Source organism: Salvelinus sp. IW2-2015, linkage group LG27 (genome assembly GCF_002910315.2).
Source record: "Salvelinus sp. IW2-2015 linkage group LG27, ASM291031v2, whole genome shotgun sequence".
NCBI classification, from domain to species: domain Eukaryota; kingdom Metazoa; phylum Chordata; class Actinopteri; order Salmoniformes; family Salmonidae; genus Salvelinus; species Salvelinus sp. IW2-2015.
The window spans coordinates 17,633,626-17,656,092 of NC_036867.1; the positions used below are offsets into that span (position 1 = coordinate 17,633,626).

Below are 22,467 nucleotides of genomic sequence, written 5' to 3' on the forward strand. Positions count from 1 at the left end.
AATGAAGCTTATGCTGTGTTGTGGGACCGGATGGGAGGGAATGAGTCAGTGGTCTGGCAGATTGCCAGTTCTTGGTCTCGCGCTTTCCTCATTATATTGTCTTGCGTTCCATTACTTATAGAGACTGAAAAGAATTCTCCGGTTGGAACCTTATTGGATATAAATGATAACAACATCCTGAAGATTGATTCTCTACTTCTTTGACCAGTTTATTCGACTGGAATATAACTTTTTGAAGGTTTCGTCCGACGTTTGCCTGCATCTGCGCGAGCGTTTGGACACGTGCTAGTATACTAGTAAAATTAGCTAATTGGACATAAGTAATGGACATTATCGAACAAACAACAATTTATTGTGGAACTAGGATTCCTGGCACTGCATTCTGATGAAGATAATCAAAGGTAAGGGAATATTTATGATGTAATTTCGTATATTCTGTTGACTCCAACATGGCGGAGTTCACGATCGTGTGGAGGATTGACGGACCAAAACGCAGCATTAGGAAAATAAGCCATCTTCCTTTTTATTATGAAGAAGGAGAACCAAAAACAAAACACTATACAAAACTAACAAACAAAACAAACGACCGTGAAGCTATGAACGTAGTGCACATACAGGCTACAAACGTATAACATAGACAATTACCCACATCAAACGAAAGCCTATGGCTACCCTAAATATGGCTCCCAATCAGAGACAACAGAAATCAGCTGTCTCTAATTGGGAACCCCTTCAGGCAACCATAGACTCTCCTAGACAACTACACCAACATAGACACAGCTAGACACATACACTCAACACAAACCCAACCCAACACCCCCTTTACCATATAACCACCCAAAACCGATAAAACCCAAACATTCCCCATGTCACAACCTGACCTAACTAAAATAATAAAGAAAACAAAGAATACTACAGATGTGACATAACCCCCCCCTTAAGGTGCGAACTCCGGGCGCACCAGCACACAGTCTAGGGGAGGGTCTGGGTGGGCTTCCTTCCACGGTGGCGGCTCCGGCACTGGTCGTGGTCCCCACCCCACCACAGTCACTAACCGCCTCCTTAGCTTCCTCCAAATGACCCCCCTCCACATTAACCCCACTGAATTAAGGGGCAGTTCCGGACTAAGGGCAGCTCCGGACTAATGGCCAGTTCCGACTAATGGCCAGCTCCGGACTAAGGGGCAGTACCAGGGTAAGGGCAGCACCAGGATAAGGGAGAGCACCAGGATAAGGGGCAGCTCCGGACTGAGGAACGGCAGCTCCGGACTGAGGGACTGCAGCTCCGGACTGAGGGACTGCAGCTCCGGACTGAGGGAGGCAGCTCCGGACTGAGGGACGGCAGCTCCGACTGAGGACGGCAGCTCCGGACGTGAGGGACGGCCCATGGCTGGCTGACGGATCTGGCTGCTCATGGCTGGCTGACGGATCTGGCTGCTCATGGCTGGCTGACGGATCTGGCTGCTCATGTGGCTGACGGATCTGGCTGCTCATGGCTGGCTACGGATCTGGCTGCTCATGGCTGGCTGACGGATCTGGCTGCTCATGGCTGGCTGACGGATCTGGCTGCTCATGGCTGGCTGACGGATCTGGCTGCTCATGGCTGGCTGACGGATCTGGCTGCTCATGGCTGGCTGACGGATCTGGCTGCTCATGGCTGGCTGACGGCTCTGGCAGATCCTGTCTGGTTGGCGACTCTGGCAGATCCTGTCTGGTTGGCGGCTCTGGCAGATCCTGTCTGGTTGGCGGCTCTGGCAGATCCTGTCTGACGAATGGCTCTAGCGGCTCCTGACTGACGAACGGCTCTGACGGCTCGGGACAGACGGGCGGCTCTAATGGCTCGGGGCAGACGATGGCTCAGATGGCGCTGGGTAGACGGATGGCTCAGATGGCGCTGGGTAGACGGATGGCTCAGATGGCGCTGGGTAGACGGATGGCTCAGATGGCGTTTGGCAGACGGGCAGTTCAGGCATCGCTGTGCAGACGGCAGACTCTTGCCGGCTGAGGCGCACTGTAGGCCTGGTGCGTGGTGCCGGAACTGGTGGTACCGGGCTGGGGACACGCATCTCAGGGCTAGTGCGGGGAGAAGGAACAGGCATACTGGACCCTGGGAGCGCACATTAGGCCTAGTGCGTGGTGCCGGAACTGGTGGTACCGGACTGGGGACACGCATCTCAGGGCTAGTGCGGGGAGCAGCAACAGGACGCACAGGACTCTGGGGACACACAGGAGGCTTGTTGCGTGGTTTAGGCACTGGTGGTAAAGGGCTGGAGACACGCACCATAGGGCTAGTGCGTGGAGGAGGCACTGGTGGTACTGGGTAGGGGCGGGGAGGTGGCGCCGGAAATACCGGACCGTGCATGCGTACTGGCTCCCTTGAGCACTGAGCCTGCCCAACCCTACCTGGTTGTATGCTCCCCGTCGCCTGACCAGTGCGGGGAGGTGGAATAACCCGCACCGGGCTATGTAGGCGAACCGGGGACACCATGCGTAAGGCTGGTGCCATGTACGCCGGCCCGAGGAGACGCACTGGTGACCAGATGCGTTGGGCCGGCTTCATGACATACGGCTCAACGCTCAATCTAGCCCGGCCGATACGTGGAGCTGGAATGTACCGAACCGGGCTATGAGCTACGCGTACAGGAGACACCGTGCGCTCTACTGCGTAACACGGTGTCTGCCCTACTCTCGCTCTCACGGTAAGTACAGGGAGTAGGCGCAGGTTTCCTACCTGACTTCGCCACACTCCCTTTAAGGGCCCCCAAGAAATTTTTTGGGTTGCACTGGGCTTCCAGCCTTGTCTCCGTGCTGCCTCCTCATATCGCCTCCTCCGGCTTTAGCTGCCTCCAGCTCTTCACGAGGAAGGCGATATTCTCCCGGTTGGCCCAAGGCCCCTTACCATCCAGTATCTCCTCCCATGTCCAATAATCCTGTGTAGGTGGGTCCTGTTGCCGCTTTACATGCCGCTGGTCCGTATTGGTGGGTAATTCTGTCACGATCGTGTGGAGGATTGACGGACCAAAACGCAGCATAGGAAAATAAGCCATCTTCCTTTTTATTATGGAGAAGGAAACCAAAAACAAAACACTATTACAAAACGAACAAAACAAAACAAACGACCGTGAAGCTATGAACGTAGTGCACATACAGGCTACAAACGATAAACATAGACAATTACCCACATCAAACGAAAGCCTATGGCTACCCTAAATATGGCTCCAATCAGAGACAACAGAAATCAGCTGTCTCTAATTGGAACCCATTCAGGCAACCATAGACTCTCCTAGACAAACTACACCAACATAGACACAGCTAGACACATACACTCAACACAAACCAACCCAACACCCCCTTTACCATATAACCACCCAAAACCGATAAAACCCAAACATTCCCCATGTCACACCCTGACCTAACTAAAATAATAAAGAAAACAAAGAATACTAAGGCCAGGGTGTGTGACACGGGAGAGAAATGTTGTTACTATCTGAGCGCCGTCTCAGATTATTGCATGGTGTGCTTTTTACGTAAAGTTTTTTTTAAATCTGACACAGCGGTTGCATTGGGAATAAGTGTATCTTTAATTATATGTAAAACATGTATCTTTCATCAAAGTTTATGATGAGTATTTCTGTTATTTGARGTGGCTCTCTGTAATTACTCTGGATATTTTGGAGGCATTTCTGAACATGGCGCCAATGTAAACCGAGATTTGTGGATATAAATATGCAAATTATCGAACAAAACATAAATGTATTGTGTAACATGATGTCATATGAGTGTCATCTGATGAAGATGTTCAAAGGTTAGTGATAAATTGTATCTCTATTTCTGGTTTTTGTTACTACTATCTATTGCTGGGAAAATGGCTATGTTTTTCTGTGGCTATGTACTGAACTAACATAATTGTTTGGTGTGCTTTCCCCGTAAATCCATTTTGAAATCAGACATGTTGGCTGGATTCACAACATGTGTAGCTTTAATTTGATGTCTTTCATGTGTGATTTCATGAAAGATTGATTTTTATAGTAATATATTTGAATTTGGCGCGCTACATTTTTTCTGGATTTTGGCCAAGTGGGACGCTATCGTCCCACCTATCCTAGAGCGGTTTTAACTGCACATGCACCAACTTTTAACAGTCACTTTGGACTGAAATTGATTCGCTTGTTCTACTTTAATCAATAGCCTGCACAAATTAATCACATACATCAATATTTTATTGAAATCAATGGAACTAGGACAATAACCGTGGCGATATGTACCGTTTGCGTTCTTCCAACAGACAAACCTCAATAAATTTGGGTATAATACATATACCAGTCGATGGATGAGAATCTGTGGTAGCCATTTATCATTATATAAAATAATTCCCAGTGTCAAAATAGTTCAATATTTTAAATTAAGTAAATTAAGCACATTCACCTTTTTTTCAACAATGACATCTATTTCTTACTACTTCAACCATGGATAGAGTTAAAAAATGCTCCTACACACAATTTAACCGGAGCTTCGATCGGGACTGTGCAGCAGGCTGAACGTCTGACGTCCCTACCAGTAACCACTGCATAAGCTTTGAAAGCTTTGAAATGTTTCAACAATGCGAGCAACTTTTCCTCTAAAAATATTAGCTACAGTCTTGAATAATGCAACCAAACCATATTACACTCATGAATATTGCAACAATTCACAAACATTGGGAGATTTTCTCATTCGTACACATATTAAATGTAGCTTGCAAGACAATAACACACCTAGTAACATTAGCATATCAAACATGAAAGTTTAACCCTCTCATACGAATATAAAAGTGACGTTTCAGCGTATTAAAGTTACCTTTTAAGTTACCTTGGAATTAGGGTTGGCCGGGGAGACGCACAATGTCTCTGCTGTAACCAATAAGCTTGATCTTGATATTTAGCCACTTAGCAGCAAGTTAGCAAACTAAATGTATAGTTGGAGCCCTGAACTGGATATAATTTATTTGACACATCTTAGATTTCTTATAGTTATACTTGACCTAAACTTCCGGCGCCGAAAAGAGATGGCCGCCTCGCTTCGTGTTCCTTGGAAAATATGCAGTATTTTGTTTTTTTACGTGTTATTTCTTACATCGGTACCCCAGGTAATCTTAGGTTTCATTACATACAGTCGGGAGGAACTACTGAATATACGATTAACGTCAACTCATCATCGTTCTACCAGGAATATGACTTTTCCCGAAACGGATCCAGTGTTTTGCCTTCCACCCAAATACAATGGATCTGATCCCAGCCGGCGACCCTGTGCGACGCCGAAAAAGGGAAAACGAGGCGTCTCGGTGTCAGCTTCGGAGACGGGCACATCGCGCTCCACTCCCAGCATACTCTCGCCAATGTCCAGTCTCTTGACAATAAGGTTGATGAAATCCGAGCACGGGTAGCATCCAGAGAGAACATGAGGATTTGCAACGTCCTCTGCTTCACGAAAACATGGCTAACTCAAGGGAACGCTAACGGAGTCGGTGCAGCCAGCTGGTTTTCATGCCATCGCGCCGACAGAAACAAAATCTTCCGGTAAGAAGAGGGGCGGGGGGTTATGCCTTTATGATTAACGGAGAAGTGGTGTGAATCATCATAACAACACACAGAACTCAAATCATTCTGCACCTGACTAGAACTCCCTACATCAAATGTCGACCGCATTACTACCTAAGGGAATCCCGTCAATCATAATCACAGCCGTATACATTCCCCCCAAGCAGACACATCATCGATGGCCCTGAACGAACTCTGACTCTTTTGTAAACTGGAAACCACAACACCCTGAGGCTGCATTCATCGTAGCTGGGATTTTTAACAAGGCCTAATCAAAAACAAAACTCCCTAAATTTTATCAGCAATCGATTGTGCTACCAGGCCTGGAAAAAACCTAGACCATGTTTATAATCAATTCCGCGACGCTTATAAGGCCCTCCCCCGCCCCCTTTTCGGAAAAGCTGACCACGACTCCATTGTTGATTCCCAGCTACAAACAGAAACTCAAACAACAAGCTCCGCGCTCAGGCGTAGATTAACGCTGGTCCGACCAATCTTGAATCCACGCTCAAGACTGTTCGATCACGCGGATTGGAATATGTTCCGCATCGCGTCCAACAACAATATGACGAAATACTGATCCGGTGAGCGAGTTCATTAGGAAGGGCATTGACGATGTCGTACCCACAGCAACGATAAAAACATTCCCAAACCAGAAACCGTGGATTGACGCAGCATTCGCGTGAAACTGAAGCGCGAACCACTGCTTTAACCAGGGCAAGGTGACCGAAAGCATGACCGAATACAAAGTGTTTAGCTATTCTCTCTCCGCAAGCACAAAACAGGCTAAGTCCCAGTACAGAGACAAAATCGGAGTCGCAATTCAACAGCTCAGACACAAGAGGTATGTGGCGAGGTCTACAGTCAATCACGGATTACAAAAAGAAAACCAGCCCCGTCGCGGACCAGGTGTCTTGCTCCCAGACAGGCTAAACAACTTTTTTGCCCCTTGAGGACAATACAGTGCCACTGACACGGCCCCCTACCAAAACCTGCGGGCTCTTCTTCACTGCAGCCGAGGTGAGTAAAACATTTAAACGTGTTAACCCTCGCAAGGCTGCAGGCCCAGACGGCATCCCCAGCCGCGTCCTCAGAGCTGCGCAGACCAGCTGGCTGTGTGTTTACGGACATATTCAATCAAATCCACAGTCTGCTGTTCCCACTGCTTCAAAGGGCCACCATTGTTCCTGTTCCCAAGAAAGCTAAGGTAACTGAGCTAAACGACTACCGCCCCGTAGCACTCACTTCCGTCATCATGAAGTGCTTTGAGAGACTAGTCAAGGACCATATCACCTCCACCCTACCGGACACCCTAGACCCACTCAATTTGCTTACCGACCCAATAGGTCCACAGACGACGCAATCGCAACACACTGCACACTGCCCTAACCCATCTGGACAAAAGGAATACCCAGTGAGAATGCGTTTCATCGATTACAGCTCAGCATTTAACACCATAGTACCCTCCAAACTCGTCATCAAGCTCGAGACCCTGGGTCTCGACCCCGCCCTGTGCAACTGGGTCCTGGACTTCCCTGACGGCCGCCCCCAGGTGGTGAGGTAGGTAACAACATCTCCACCCCGCTGACCTCAACACTGGGCCCCACAAGGGTGCGTTCTGAGCCCTCTGTACTCCCTGTTCACCCACGACTGCGTGGCCATGCACGCCTCCAACTCAATCATCAAGTTTGCGGATGAACACTACAGGGAGGCTTGATTACCAACAACGACGAGACGGCCACAGGGAGGAGGTGAGGCCCCCTCGGAGTGTGGTGTCAGGAAAATAACCTCACACTCAACGTCAACAAAACAAAGGAGATGATTGTGGACTTCAGGAAACAGCAGAGAGGGAGCACCCCCCTATCCACATCGACGGGTCGTAGTGGAGAAGGTGGAAAGTTTTAAGTTCCTCGGTGTACACATCACGGACAAACTGAATTGGTCCACCCACACAGACAGCGTTGTGAAGAAGGCGCAGCAGCGCCTCTTCAACCTCAGGAGGCTGAAGAAATTCGGCTTGTCACCAAAAGCACTCACAAACTTCTACAGATGCACAATCGAGAGCATCCTGTCGGCTGTATCACCGCCTGGTACGGCAACTGCTCCGCCCACAACCATAAGGCCTCCAGAGGGTAGTGAGGTCTGCAGAACGCATCACCAGGGGCAAACTACCTGCCCTCCAGGACACCTACACCACCCCGATGTCACAGGAAGGCCATAAAGATCATCAAGGACAACAACCACCCAAGCCACTGCCTGTTCACCCCGCTATCATCCAGAAGGCAGGTCATTACAGGTGCATCAAAGCAGGGACCGAGAGACTGAAAAACAGCTTCTATCTCAAGGCCATCAGACTGTTAAACAGCCACCACTAACATTAGCGGCCGCTGCCAACATACTGACTCAACTCCAGCACTTTAAAAATGGGAATTGATGAAAATTATAAAATGTACCACTAGCCACTTTAAGCAATGCCACTTAATACAATTTTACATACCCTACATTACCCATCTCATATGTATATACGTACTCTTATACATCTACTGCATCTTGCCATCTTATGCAATACATGTACCACTAGCCACTTAAAAACTATGCCCACTTAGTTTTACATACCCTACAGTACTCATCTCATACGATATTACCGTACTATACCATCTACTGCATCTGCCATGCCGTTCTGTACCACCACTCATTCATATATCTTTATGTACATATTTTTTATCCCTTTACACTTGTGTGTGTGTTGAAGGTAGTTGTGGAATTGTTAGGTTAGATTACTGTTGGTTATTACTGCATTGTCGAAACAGAAGCACAAGCATTTCGCACACTCGCATTAACATCTGCTACCATGTGTATGTGACTAATAAAATTTGATTTGATTTGATTTTGACCTGTAGTTCTAAGCAGTGCACCCCTGGTATTGAAAATCATACCTTCGGTATTTCAAAATACCCCGGTATATGAATGAACGGTATACCGCCCAAGTGACTTGGAACAACTAGGCTTAATTGATCAATTTATTGGATGTTATTATAATGAGGTAAATGCAAAAATTGCACCATCATTTTTTTATACAGTTTTTCAATCACTTTGGTGAATTTTTCAGATGTCCAGTAAGTGGTATACAGTGATCCCTCGCCACTTCGCGGTTCACTTATCGCGGATTCGCTTTTTCGCGGATTTTCATAATGCATTTTTTTTTTTGGTGCATTGTGCTCTGCATTCTGATTCGCTAAACTCTCACCGCTTCTTGTATCAAAACATGCTACGAATTGTGCTATCATTTGGTCGTCTCGTGCAGTTATGTGTACGTACATAAAACAGCTTGGCAAATTAACATTAAGTTGGCCAAATTACCTTGTAATTTCGAACATCTCCTAAACCCATATAGTCGACGAAACGGCCTACACGTGAGTCACTGTATTTGTATACATGTAATAGTTGCTAATGTGTAAAAAAAAAAAAAAGTTTTCTATTTCGCGGATTTCACTTATCGCGGGTCATTTTCGGAACGTAACCCCCGCGATAAACGAGGGATTACTGTATTTCAAAACTGTACCAAAACTCTGAAACTGATAACACTTGTAATTCCCCCCATCTTATATTCAGAACCTTTGATTGTGCATTCATTGGGGCTTCAGACATCTTTCACCACTGAGTTATTCATGCAAAATTAAAGTTTTCCATGAAATTGAAGCACTGTATTCTTGACATAGATCACTCTGTTATTTCTACTACTATTATTTCTACAACTGTACATTGAAATTTAGTTACACTTGTTATACACACCATATATATATATATATATATATATATATATATATATATACTAGCTTGAGAAACAGACGCCTCACAAGTCCTCAACTGGCAGTTTCATTAAATAGTAACTGCAAAACACCAGTCTCAATGTCAACAGTAAAGAAACGACTCCGGGATGCTGGCCTTCTAGGCAGAGGTCCTCTGTCCAGTGTCTGTGTTCTTTTGCCCATCTTAATCTTTTCTTTTTATTGGCCAGTCTGAGATACGGCTTTTTCTTTGCAACTCTGCCTAGAAGGCCAGCATTCCGGAGTCGCCTCTTCACTGTTGACACTGTTGACATTGAGACTGGTGTTTTGAGGGTACTATTTAATTAAGCTGCCAGTGATCAAAGGTTCAAACTAGACACTATAATGTACTTGTCCTCTTGTTCAATTATGCACTGGGGCCTCCCACTCTTTCTATTTTGGTTAGAGACAGTTTGCACTGTGCTGTGAAGGGAGTAGTACACAGCGTTGTACGAGATTTTCAGTTTCTTGGCAATTTCTCGCATGGAATAGCCTTAATTTCTCAGAACAAGAAGAGACTGATGAGTTTCAGAAGAAAGTCGTTTGTTTCTGGCCATTTTGGGCCTGTAATCAAACCCACAAATGCTGATGCTCCAGATACTCAAATAGTCTAAAGAAGGCCAGTTTTATTGCTTCTTTAATCAGAACAACAGTTTTCAGCTGTGCATAATTGCAAGATGGTTTTCTAATGATCAATTAGCCTTTTAAAATGATAAACTTGAATTAAATAACACAACGTGCCATTGGAACACAGGAGTGATGGTTGCTGATAATGGGCCTCTGTACGCCTATGTAGATATTCCATAAAAAATTAGCCGTTTCCAGCTACAATAGTAATTTACAACATTAACAATGTCTACACTATATTTCTGATCAATTTGATGTTATTTGAATGGACCAAAAAATTGCTTTTTTTCAAATACAAGACAAATTCTAAGTGACCCCAAACGTTTGAACGGTAGTATATATATATATATTGATATACTAGATTCTTGACATTTCTCAGTCTAATATACACTACATGACCAACAGTATGTGGACACCTGCTGGTCGAACATCTCATTCCACAATCATGGGCATTAATATGGAGTTGGTCCCCCTTTGCTGCTATAACAGCTTCCACTCTTCTGGGAAGGATTTCCACTTGATGATGGAACATTGCTGTGGGGACATGCTTCCATTCAGCCACAAGTGCATTAGTTAGGTCGGGCACTGATGTTGGGCGATTAGGTCTGGCTCGCAGTCAGCATTCAAATTCATCCCAAAGCTGTTCGATGGGGTTGAGGTCAGGGCTCTGTGCAGGCAATTCAAGTTCTTTCACACCGATCTCAACAAACCTTTTCTGTATGGACCGTGCTTTGTGCACTAAATTGGAAAGGGCCTTCCCCAAACTGTTGCCACAAAGTTGGAAGCACAGAATTGTCTACAATGTAATTTAATTCTGTAGCGTTAAGATTTCCCTTTACTGGAACTAAGGGGCCTAGCCGAACCCTGAAAAACAGCCCCAGACCATTATTCCTCCTTCACCAAACTTTACAGTTGGCACTATGCATTGGGGCAGGTAGCGTTCTCGTGGCATCTGCCAAATCCAGATTCGTCCATCGGACTGACAGATGGTAAAGCGTGATTCATCACTCCAGAGAACGTGTTTCCACTGCTCCGGAGTCCAATGGTGGCGAGCTATACACCACTCCAGCCGACACTTGGCATTCCACATGGTGATCTTACACCTTGCCCAAACCGGCTGCCATCGTGCGCTATCGTGCATAAATGTATTTTGCCCCCCCACACCAAACGCGATCACGACACGCAGGTTAAAATATCAAAACAAACTCTGAACCAATGACATTAATTTGGGGACAGGTCGAAAAGCATTAAACATGTATGGTATTTTAGCTAGTTAGCTTGCACTTGCTAGCTAATGTTAATTTGTCCTGTTTAGCTAGCTTGCTGTTGCTAGCTAATTTGTCCTGGGATATAAACATTGAGTTATTATTTTACCTGAAATGGACAAGGATCTCTACTCCGACAATTAATCCACATATAAAACGGCCAACCGAATCGTTTCTAGTCATCTCTCCTCCTTCCAGGCTTTTTCATCGTTTAAATTATATGGTGATCGCATCTAAACTTTCATTGTATTACCACGACTACCGGCAAAACAGTTTTCGTCTTTCTATCACCCACGTGGGTATAACCAATGAGGAGATGGCACGTGGGTACCTGCTTCTATAAACCAATGAGGAGATGGCACGTGGATACCTGCTTCTATAAACCAATGAGGAGATGGGAGAGGCAGGACTTGCAGCGCGATCTGCGTCAGAAATAGGAACGACATCTATTTTAGCCCTTGGTGTCGCAGACGCTCTTTGGCGCGCGCAAGCAGTGTGGGTGCAATAATTGAATTACATGGGTTTCTAAATTTATTTTGCGACGCTCGCACACGCGACGTGTCCGGTCTGGTCAGCATGTTAGGCTTGTGTGTGGCTGCTCGGCCATGGAAACCCATTTCATGAAGCTACCGACAAACAGTTATTGTGCTGACATTGCTTCCAGAAGCAGTTTAGAACTTGGCAGTGAGTGTTGCAACCGAGGACAGACTATTTTTACTCGCTTCAGCACTCGGCAGTTCCATTCTGTGAGCTTGTGTGGCCTAACACTTTGCGGCTGAGCCGTTGTTGCGCCTAGACTTTTCTAATTCACAATAACAGCACCTACAGTTGACCGCTCTAGCAGGGCAGAAATTTGACATGAGCATTTCGCTGCACCCGCTATAACATCTGCTAAACTGTGTACGTGACCAATAAACGTTCAGAACGTTTTGTTTAGTCACCAATACATCAGATAATGATATGCACACCATTTAGTCAATTTAACTACCATTTAATCCAATCGCAAAAAATACAACAAACATTTCTAAACTGTTTTTTTTTTAAGTGCTCAATAGAAAGAAGAGTAGGTGGTAAATATAATTTTAAATACAGCATTTGTTTTATAATTTGACAAGCATATTTGTATCCAATTGCAGATTGTTATACAGTACATACCTGTATGTAGGACAAATCATTAGAAATAGGGGTATTTTAAAGCCATTGGCTACTGTAAAGACTTGTATGCCATTTGTGCCCAACGAAACATTGCACAAGATCACCTTTTCTATGTGACTTGTCAACTGATACAGTATCGCCTGTCTACCTGCATTGAAATTCATCAGCTGACAGCGTATCAATGGAATTCAGATAATGAGTGGAATATATTGTTATATACAACCCAGGTATTTCAGCAGTGCATTGTACACTACACTATAATTCCAAATGGTGGCACATAGAGTGACTGTTTCCACTTTGTCCTATTGAAGCACACTGGCTGATGGAGAATGATGATGTAGTATTTACAGCCACATCCATACAGTATATGATTTTGTTTTACCTTCCAACATAGATTGATGTCAAAATGACAGATTTACGTAGAATTGTATAGAAAATATAGAATTGTACAGTGTTCAGTAGTTATCAACCTGTATACGTTAACGAGTTATTCGTTTTGAGCAGTTTGATTAAGTGATGGTTAATTGGTTTGTTAACAAATGACAAGAAAATCATGTCAAAAGTAAAATGGGTATTGCATTTTGAAAAGCAGATGCTTAGATTGAATATACTGACATTTTGATGATCTGTTTAGATTTTTGTGCTTAAGAGTTGTGAAAAGGCACTACATATTGCACCAAAGTGATAAAAAAAACGAATAAAAATGAATTTCCCTGTTGAGGTTATCTAGCTTCTTGCTGCATGCTTATTGCTTGGATGGGGGCCAATGGCAGCCAAGGGGGGTAAACACAGTTGAGCTTCCCTTTTTTAAAGCTACTGCTACAATTTCGGAATCTAACAGGCTGTTACTGCAATTTCAGGTGAAAACTCAATAAAACAATTCTAGAATGTAATGAAAATGTCTATATATTTCAGCCGTTTCAAAAACATTGCTCTGCTATTTAGCTATTCGTATATTTGCTGCATGTATGAATGTTTAAACTCAATGAGACAATTCTGTTTACACTGCCCTGCTTAAAGGGGGCAACTGTCAGACCAGTGTGTGAGCTAGCGCTCGAGATGTGAGAGTTTACATTACAGTAATGTCTCTCGAGAATCGATACCTCTCGAGAATTTCTCGAAATTCTCCTTAATTCTTGTAAATGAGAATAGCCCCTTTAATATCAGTTGGTGCATGCGTGCCCCCTACAATCCATCAGTTTAATATCAGTTGGTGCGTGCGTGCCCCCTACAATCCATCAGTCGAAAGTCTATATTTGACCGCCACTTGCTCAATTTAGGAAATTAAATGAAGCAACATCACATAGCTAACCGACAATAAAGACGATACATAGGCGATGTTATTTTGACCAGCAATCAATTTCAGATGTCGAATAGAGTACACTGAAGCCCAATGTGTATCCCAATATCATTGGTTGTTTTTCTTCACCGCAAGTCTCCCATTTCCTCCCAAGTCGGAACCAGTATGTTAAATGTAGGCTGCTTCGTTAAAATGCGTCTCTTTGCGAAAGGACCCACATGTTTGTTTATTTCACCGTCCTATAACGATGCGCTCGCTCACTCATACATCGGATCGTGGTGCGTCGGGGATCCCTCGGACGGACTCTATCACTTGATAGGCTAATATATGTCACTCAATAAGCAAGCAGTACAACGGAATGGTAAGCTTGACAGTTACTTGAACAGGGTTGATTCACTTATAGGTGTTAAAATATGGACTGGACATCAACAAAGCGGCATGTCATGGGCTATAACTGTAAAAAGCAAACCATCAATGGCAAGCGATATTTGCTTACCCCCCTTAGTTTCAGTGTTACTATTAGCAAAGAAAAAATTGCCAATTCCTTCATATGTATAAACCAAAGAAAATGTCCCATTACATTATCTGATGAAATGTGTTTAATTTATATTCAACACAAAGTAAAGTAGCCCAGCAGTATTATAAATTAGACGCCAGCTGTCAATAGTATCATAGTCATTGCATACATTGTAGTAAATGAAAAATTTAACTATTCCAATATTTTACAATGAAACAAACCGAACTCAGATTATGTCTAATTTGTGCATTTACCTTAAAGTGCGTTGATAGAAAACAGCAAGCACTTCCTGGTTATAATCCTAAACAATTCGCCACCTTTGAATATTAGCTTTATCTTCTGCTAATGAAATCTCGAGTGGAGACAGGAGGTCCACTGTTTGTTTGTCAAGTCCCAGTCTGTAGGCTACTGGCTAACTGTACCTGACCGTCTGTGAGCCGCTGCAGCATCACAGATCGCATGGAACTGCGTTTGGGCTGAGCACGGCATTGGGGAAAAACTGGACTGGAGTTCAGCACCTCGGGACCGAACCAGCTGCCTAATGTATGTACCAGGCAATTGATTTGCACTGTCATTGCATCCCCACTATAAGTACTGATAAAATAAAACTGGTTTCAACTTTCCCAGATGTGCAATCTTGATGCCAGCCTCGCAGTTTTCATTAATTCATGTTCCCACTTAATGAACATACAGTATCTGTCAAAAGTTTAGACACACCTACTCATTCCAAGGTTTTTCTTTATTTTACTATTTTCTACAATGTAGAATAATAGTGAAGACATCAAATCTATGAAATAACACATATGAATCATGTAATAACCAAAAAAGTGTTAAACAAATCAAAATAGATCTTATATTTGAGATTCTTCAAAGTAGACATCCTTTGCCTTAATGACAGCTTTGCAAACTCCTTAAGTTAACCAATTTTTGTCTTTAATGCAGGGCCAGCAGACAAGTTCCTTACTTTTCCCCCCTTCCACTTGCCTATTACATTTTTGCAGTAATGCTGCAATTAGTTTTGTCATGCCCTGACCTTAGAGATCCTTTATTCTCTATTTTGGGTTAGATCGGGGTGTGACTAGGGTGGGCATTCTAGTTTCTTTATTTCTAGGTTGGCCTGGTATGGTTCCCAATCAGAGGCAGCTGTCTATCGTTGTCTCTGATTGGGGATCATACTTAGGCAGCCTTTTCTCACCTGTTGGTTGTGGGATCTCGTTTTTGTATTGTTGCCTTTGAGCACGACAAAGCTGCACGTTCGTTTCTTTGCTCTTTATTGTTTTTGTGCCAGTTCTCATAATAAAAGACGATGAACCCAAACCACTCTGCATTTTGGTCCAATTCTTACAACAACGTTCGTGAAAAGTTGGTTGTAGTTTTGAGTAGAGCAGACAGTCCTATTTCTGAAATCATTTACAAAGATTATGTTTTTTTTTAATCAATTAGTATATTTGAGTTTAACCACAATATTTGTTGTATTATTTGATCTGTTTTTTTTCTTGTGGACGAAGCTGAAATTGCAACCAACTTTCTATGGCTTGTTTAAAAAAATAGCGATATTTTGGATATTATTTCATTTTCAAACAACCGAAAGTGAGACGTAATCTGAATAAAGGGAAAAAGGCCATTATTTGTTACTAATCTGCAAGAGAACAAGTTTTGATTTTAATACAACTTTTGTATGACTGATGCCTTTAGTGAGACGTCTAATGCTTTAATATTTCATATATTTAATGCATATATTAATTTATGCCTAAACATACGATTTTATGCTGTAGGATTACCCCCAGTATTTATAACATTATTATCAAAGTCCTTGTCTAACTAATATCGGTCATGTTTTGAAATATGTGCAAAATCAATCACCTACTACTGTGTTTGCTTGATTTCGCTTGTCTTCTTCTTCGTGTGGTTTTCTGGCAGACGAGACACTTTGTTTGCATATTGCTGCCATTCATAGTTTGGCAAGTGCATTCCACATTTGATCACAAAAAAAGGGAAATGGGGAAAAAAGGAAATTGCACCACCATCTAACCCTGAGTATACATAACAATGAGAACACCTGCTCTTTCCATGACATAGACTGACCAGATGAATCCAGGTGAAAGCTATGTCCCTTATTGATGTTAAATCCACTTCAATCAGTGTAGATGAAAGGGAGGAGACAGGTTAAAGAAGGATTTCTAAGCTTTAAGACAATTGAGACATGGATTGTGTATGTGTGCCATTCAAAGGGTGAATGGGCAAGACAAAAGATTTAAGTGCCTTTGAATGGGGTATGGTTGTATGTATCAGACGCGCCGGTTTGTGTCAAGAATTACAAAGCTACTGGGTTTTTCACGCTCAACAGTTTCCCGTGTGTATTAAGAATGGTCCACCACCCAAAGGACATCCAGCCAACTTGACACAACTGTGGGAAGTTTTTGACACCTTGTAGCCCCAATGAATTGAGGCTGTTCTGAGAGCGGAAAGGGGGGGTGTGCAACTCAATATTAGGAAGGTGTTCCTAATGTTTGGTATACTCAGAGTATATTCCACTCTCCCCATCCCCAACACACCCCACCACCCCTTCCGACTACTTTGGCCCCAACAGATCCTACACCTGGGAGGCTGTAACCCCTTCTCTCAAAACCCCCTGTTGTTTTTCTGCACTAAAATCTCTGATTCCCAAAAACCTCTCTTTTGAAGTTACTACCAATTCAATCTTCTGGGATTTCCTTTCCATCTGTGCAGCACAATTGATGACCATAGCAATAAACGCCAAGAAGCCAACCTTACTAACGCACAAACTGTTTGGATCACTCTGTACTGGTCTACTACTCACAGGGATCCTCTCAGGCTCCTTTCACCCTTTGCCCACCATTCTCTACTTTCTTTACTGCCTCAGCATATGACACTTTCTGCACTGCTCTCACCCTGGAAACTTCAATCTGTCTCACTCGCACAGGACATTTCTGATCCCCAACAACATGGTTGATCCCCATAATTGAAAAACGACGCACTCGTTTGTCCCATGCCCTCCTGCACACGTATCACACCTCGAAATCTCCCGCCTACATACTGCAGCAACATGACCGTAAACTTGGCACCTGAAACACCATAGTGGATTCAGAACAAAAGCTCTCACGGGAAAACGTATATACCCTAGCATGACTTTATCCGGCAAACCCTCTGCATCAAAATTCAGAAGAACAGACAGGTTCTTCTCAGTCTCGCGCTCGCTACCGGTTTTGCGTCACACCAAATGCCGTACATCACAGACATCGGGGATCCCCAACTTCAGTTGATCCACCTTAAAACTCAACCCCACTCCAGTTATCACTCCTTTCAGCAGCGCTCTGCTCCGGAGAGCTAAGCAGGACACCGCTTTCGTTCCGAGACTCGAAAAGCCCAGCGCCATCTCCCTCTGAGCAGCAGACACACAAAAAGTCCACCTCTGGATACTTTGACCTAATTGACAGCACACAACACCTTCACCCAGCCTGATACAACAAACAGATCGTCCGAAAGGCATAGATCCACTTTCTCTATGAATTGTACTCCCACTGGGCCAGAGTTATCTTCGGCATTTTCCTGATCATTGGGGTGAGGCTCGGAAGCCTTCACCTCATCTGACGATGCAGGTTCTTTCTCCTAACTTTTGTCAGGATCAATTTTAAGTTCACTATCTGTCAACTGCGCTGGTCTTCAGGCACGTAACATGCATTTTTCTCTCCTGTACTTGACCCAAAGGAGAAAGTACTCGGCTTGTATTTTGCAGTCGGTTCGGGTTTGCACCTCACTTCTTCTTGCCATACACCCTCTTCCTCGCCCGGTCCTCCGACATGATGACTTCCATCTCTGTGTGGGACTTCAGGAAACTCAGTATCGAGCCGCCCGCTGCTGCCCTGCGCCCTCCTTCGCTCGCTAATCCACACGTCGTTTCTTTCCCAGCATCCTCCAGTTGTTGTGTTTACTTTGAGTATCGTACACATGCTTCACCAGAGAGCAGTCGTGTTCCCCTGCTCAGACATTGCTGACATACTGTATGCCATATCTTACAACACCTGGATAGGTATTTTACATATCAGCTAATCACATCTTATGCCAATGGCACAGTCGATGATGTGGCACGCAACCATTGGTTGATACATGCAACGTCTGAGCGGGGGAACACCACATTTATCTTCATGTTATTAGCCTAATCTCAGCAAGCATTTGGTTTATACAAGTTTATTCAGTAGGCTACTTTATTTACATGGTCCTCTAGTACTATGCATTTTGCAGTTATTAAACGTCATGTATTACTCACTTTACACATTTTATTTACCAATTCATTGTTGGTGGTGTGACGCGCCGGATTGATTAATTGCATGGGCATTTTGTTCTGTGCTGATGAATTTATGAATGACATTCATTTGATTATGAGTGTAATACTGTGATGTGTTTTAGAGAGATATTGTGAACTCTCTGTAGAAGTGAGTTGGTATGATCCAATCCAGGTAAGAGGGTTACCAGTCTGTTTTACACCTTCTGGTAGGGTTACAAAATTCCTGTAACTTTCAATTAATTTCCTGGTTTTCCTAAAATCTCAGTTGGAGGATTCCTGGAATCAGGAGGGAATAGCTACTTCCGGCGCCGAAAAGAGATGGCCGCCTCGCTTCGCGTTCCTTGGAAAATATGCAGTATTTTGTTTTTTTATGTGTTATTTCTTACATCGGTACCCCAGGTAATCTTAGGTTTCATTACATACAGTCGGGAGGAACTACTGAATATACGATTAACGTCAACTCATCATCGTTCCTACCAGGAATATGACTTTCCCGAAAACGGGATCAGTGTTTTGCCTTCCACCCAATACAATGGATCTGATCCCAGCCGGCGACCCTGTGCGACGCCGTAAAAGGGGCAAACGAGGCGGTCTCGTGGTCAGGCTTCGGAGACGGGCACATCGCGCTCCACTCCCTAGCATACTACTCGCCAATGTCCAGTCTCTTGACAATAAGGTTGATGAAATCCGAGCACGGGTAGCATTCCAGAGAGACATCAGGGATTGCAACGTGCTCTGCTTCACGGAAACATGGCTAACTCAAGAGACGCTAACGGAGTCGGTGCAGCCAGCTGGTTTCTTCATGCATCGCGCCGACAGAACAAACATCTTTCCGGTAAGAAGAGGGGCGGGGGGGTATGCCTTATGATTAACGAGACGTGGTGTGATCATCATAACAACACACAGGAACTCAAGTCATTCTGTTCACCTGATCTAGAACTCCTCAAATCAATGTCGACCGCATTATCTACCAAGGGAATTCTCTTCAATCATAATCACAGCCGTATATATTCCCCCCAAGCAGACACATCGATGGCCCTGAACGAACTTTATCTGACTCTTTGTAAACTGGAAACCACACACCCTGAGGCTGCATTCATCGTAGCTGGGGATTTTAACAAGGCTAATCTAAAAACAAAACTCCCTAAATTCTATCAGCATATCGATTGTGCTACCAGGGCTGGAAAAACCCTAGATCATTGTTATACTAATTTCCGCGACGCATATAAGGCCCTCCCCCGCCCCCCTTTCGGAAAAGCTGACCACGACTCCATTTTGTTGATTCCAGCCTACAAACAGAAACTAAAACAACAAGCACCCGCGCTCAGGTCTGTTCAACGCTGGTCCGACCAATCTGAATCCACGCTTCAAGACTGCTTCGATCACGCGGATTGGAATATGTTCCGCATTGCGTCCAACAACAATATTGACGAATATGCTGATTCGGTGAGCGAGTTCATTAGGAAGTGCATTGACGATGTCGTACCCACAGCAACGATTAAAACATTCCCAAACCAGAAACCGTGGATTGACGGCAGCATTCGCGTGAAACTGAAAGCGCGAACCACTGCTTTTAACCAGGGCAAGGTGACCGGAAGCAGACCGAATACAAACAGTGTAGCTATTCTCTCCGCAAGGCAATCAAACAGGCTAAGTCCCAGTACAGAGACAAAATCGAGTCGCAATTCAACAGCTCAGACACAAGAGGTATGTGGCAGGGTCTACAGTCATCACGGATTACAAAAAGAAAACCAGCCCCGTCGCGGACCAGGATGTCTTGCTCCCAGACAGGCTAAACAACTTTTTTGCCCGCTTTGAGGACAATACAGTGCCACTGACACGGCCCCTACCAAAACCTGCGGGCTCTCCTTCACTGCAGCCGAGGTGAGTAAAACATTTAAACGTGTTAACCCTCGCAAGGCTGCAGGCCAGACGGCATTCCCAGCCGCGTCCTCAGAGCATGCGCAGACCAGCTGGCTGGTGTGTTTACGGACATATTCAATCAATCCTTATCCCAGTCTGCTGTTCCCACATGCTTCAAGAGGGCCACCATTGTCCTGTTCCCAAGAAAGCTAAGGTAACTGAGCTAAACGACTACCGCCCCGTAGCACTCACTTCCGTCATCATGAAGTGCTTTGAGAGACTAGTCAAGGACCATATCACCTCCACCCTACCGGACACCCTAGACCCACTCCAATTTGCTTACCGACCCAATAGGTCCACAGACGACGCAATCGCAACCACACTGCACACTGCCCTAACCCATCTGGACAAGAGGAATACCCATGTGAGAATGCTGTCATCGATTACAGCTCAGCATTTAACACCATAGTACACTCCAAACTCGTCATCAAGCTCGAGACCCTGGGTCTCGACCCCGCCCTGTGCAACTGGGTCCTGGACTTCCTGACGGGCCGCCCCCAGGTGGTGAGGGTAGGTAACAACATCTCCACCCCGCTGATCCTCAACACTGGGGCCCCACAAGGGTGCGTTCTGAGCCCTCTCCTGTCCTCCCTGTTCACCCACGACTGCGTGGCCATGCACGCCTCCAACTCAATCATCAAGTTTGCGGATGACACTACAGTGGTAGGCTTGATTACCAACAACGACGAGACGGCCTACAGGGAGGAGGTGAGGGCCCTCGGAGTGTGGTGTCAGGAAAATAACCTCACACTCAACGTCAACAAAACAAAGGAGATGATTGTGGACTTCAGGAAACAGCAGAGGGAGCACCCCCTATCCACATCGACGGGTCAGTAGTGGAGAAGGTGGAAGGTTTTAAGTTCCTCGGTGTACACATCACGGACAAACTGAATTGGTCCACCCACACAGACAGCGTTGTGAAGAAGGCGCAGCAGCGCCTCTTCAACCTCAGGAGGCTGAAGAAATTCGGAAATTCGGCGGTGATACAGCCCGACAGGATGCATCACGCCTGGTACGGCAACTGCTCCGCCACAACCGTAAGGCTCTCCAGAGGGTAGTGAGGTCTGCAGAACGCATCACCGGGGGCAAACTACCTGCCCTCCAGGACACCTACACCACCGATGTCACAGGAAGGCCATAAAGATCATCAAGGACAACAACCACCCAAGCCACTGCCTGTTCACCCCGCTATCATCCAGAAGGCGAGGTCAGTACAGGTGCATCAAAGCAGGGACCGAGAGACTGAAAAACAGCTTCTATCTCAAGGCCATCAGACTGTTAAACAGCCACCACTAACATTTAGCGGCCGCTGCCAACATACTGACTCAACTCCAGCCACTTTAAAAATGGGAATTGATGGAAATTATGTAAAAATGTACCACTAGCCACTTTAAACAATGCCACTTAATATTAATGTTTACATACCCTACATTACCCATCTCATATGTATATACTGTACTCTATATCATCTACTGCATCTTGCCATCTTTATGTAATACATGTACCACTAGCCACTTTAAACTATGCCACTTTATGTTTACATACCCTACAGTACTCATCTCATATGTATATACCGTACTCTATACCATCTACTGCATCTTGCCATGCCGTTCTGTACCACCACTCATTCATATATCTTTATGTACATATTCTTTATCCCTTTACACTTGTGTGTGTGTATAAGGTAGTAGTTGTGGAATTGTTAGGTTAGATTACTTGTTGGTTATTACTGCATTGTCGGAACTAGAAGCACAAGCATTTCGCTACACTCGCATTAACATCTGCTAACCATGTGTATGTGACTAATAAAATTTGATTTGATTTGATTTGATTTGAGTTGAATAAGCAGGAAATCCAATCAGGATTTCTGGAAAACCAGGGAGTTCCAGGAGGAAGCAGGTACAGTAGACTGCTGATACATTTTTTTTAAATTATTTTACTAGGCAAATCAGTTAAGAACAAAGTCTTATTT

General features: G+C 44.6%; 1 protein-coding gene across 1 annotated transcript in view; it reads right to left on the minus strand.

Moving 5' to 3' along the window:
• Positions 1-14,717, minus strand: part of LOC111953900 (disks large-associated protein 1-like) — a 194,771-nt gene extending 180,054 nt beyond the window's left edge. The window contains exon 1 of the mRNA XM_023973391.2: positions 14,521-14,717. The gene's annotated coding sequence lies outside the window, so the exon portion shown is untranslated. The remainder of the gene's footprint in view (positions 1-14,520) is intronic.
• Between the last annotated feature and the right edge of the window lie 7,750 nt (positions 14,718-22,467).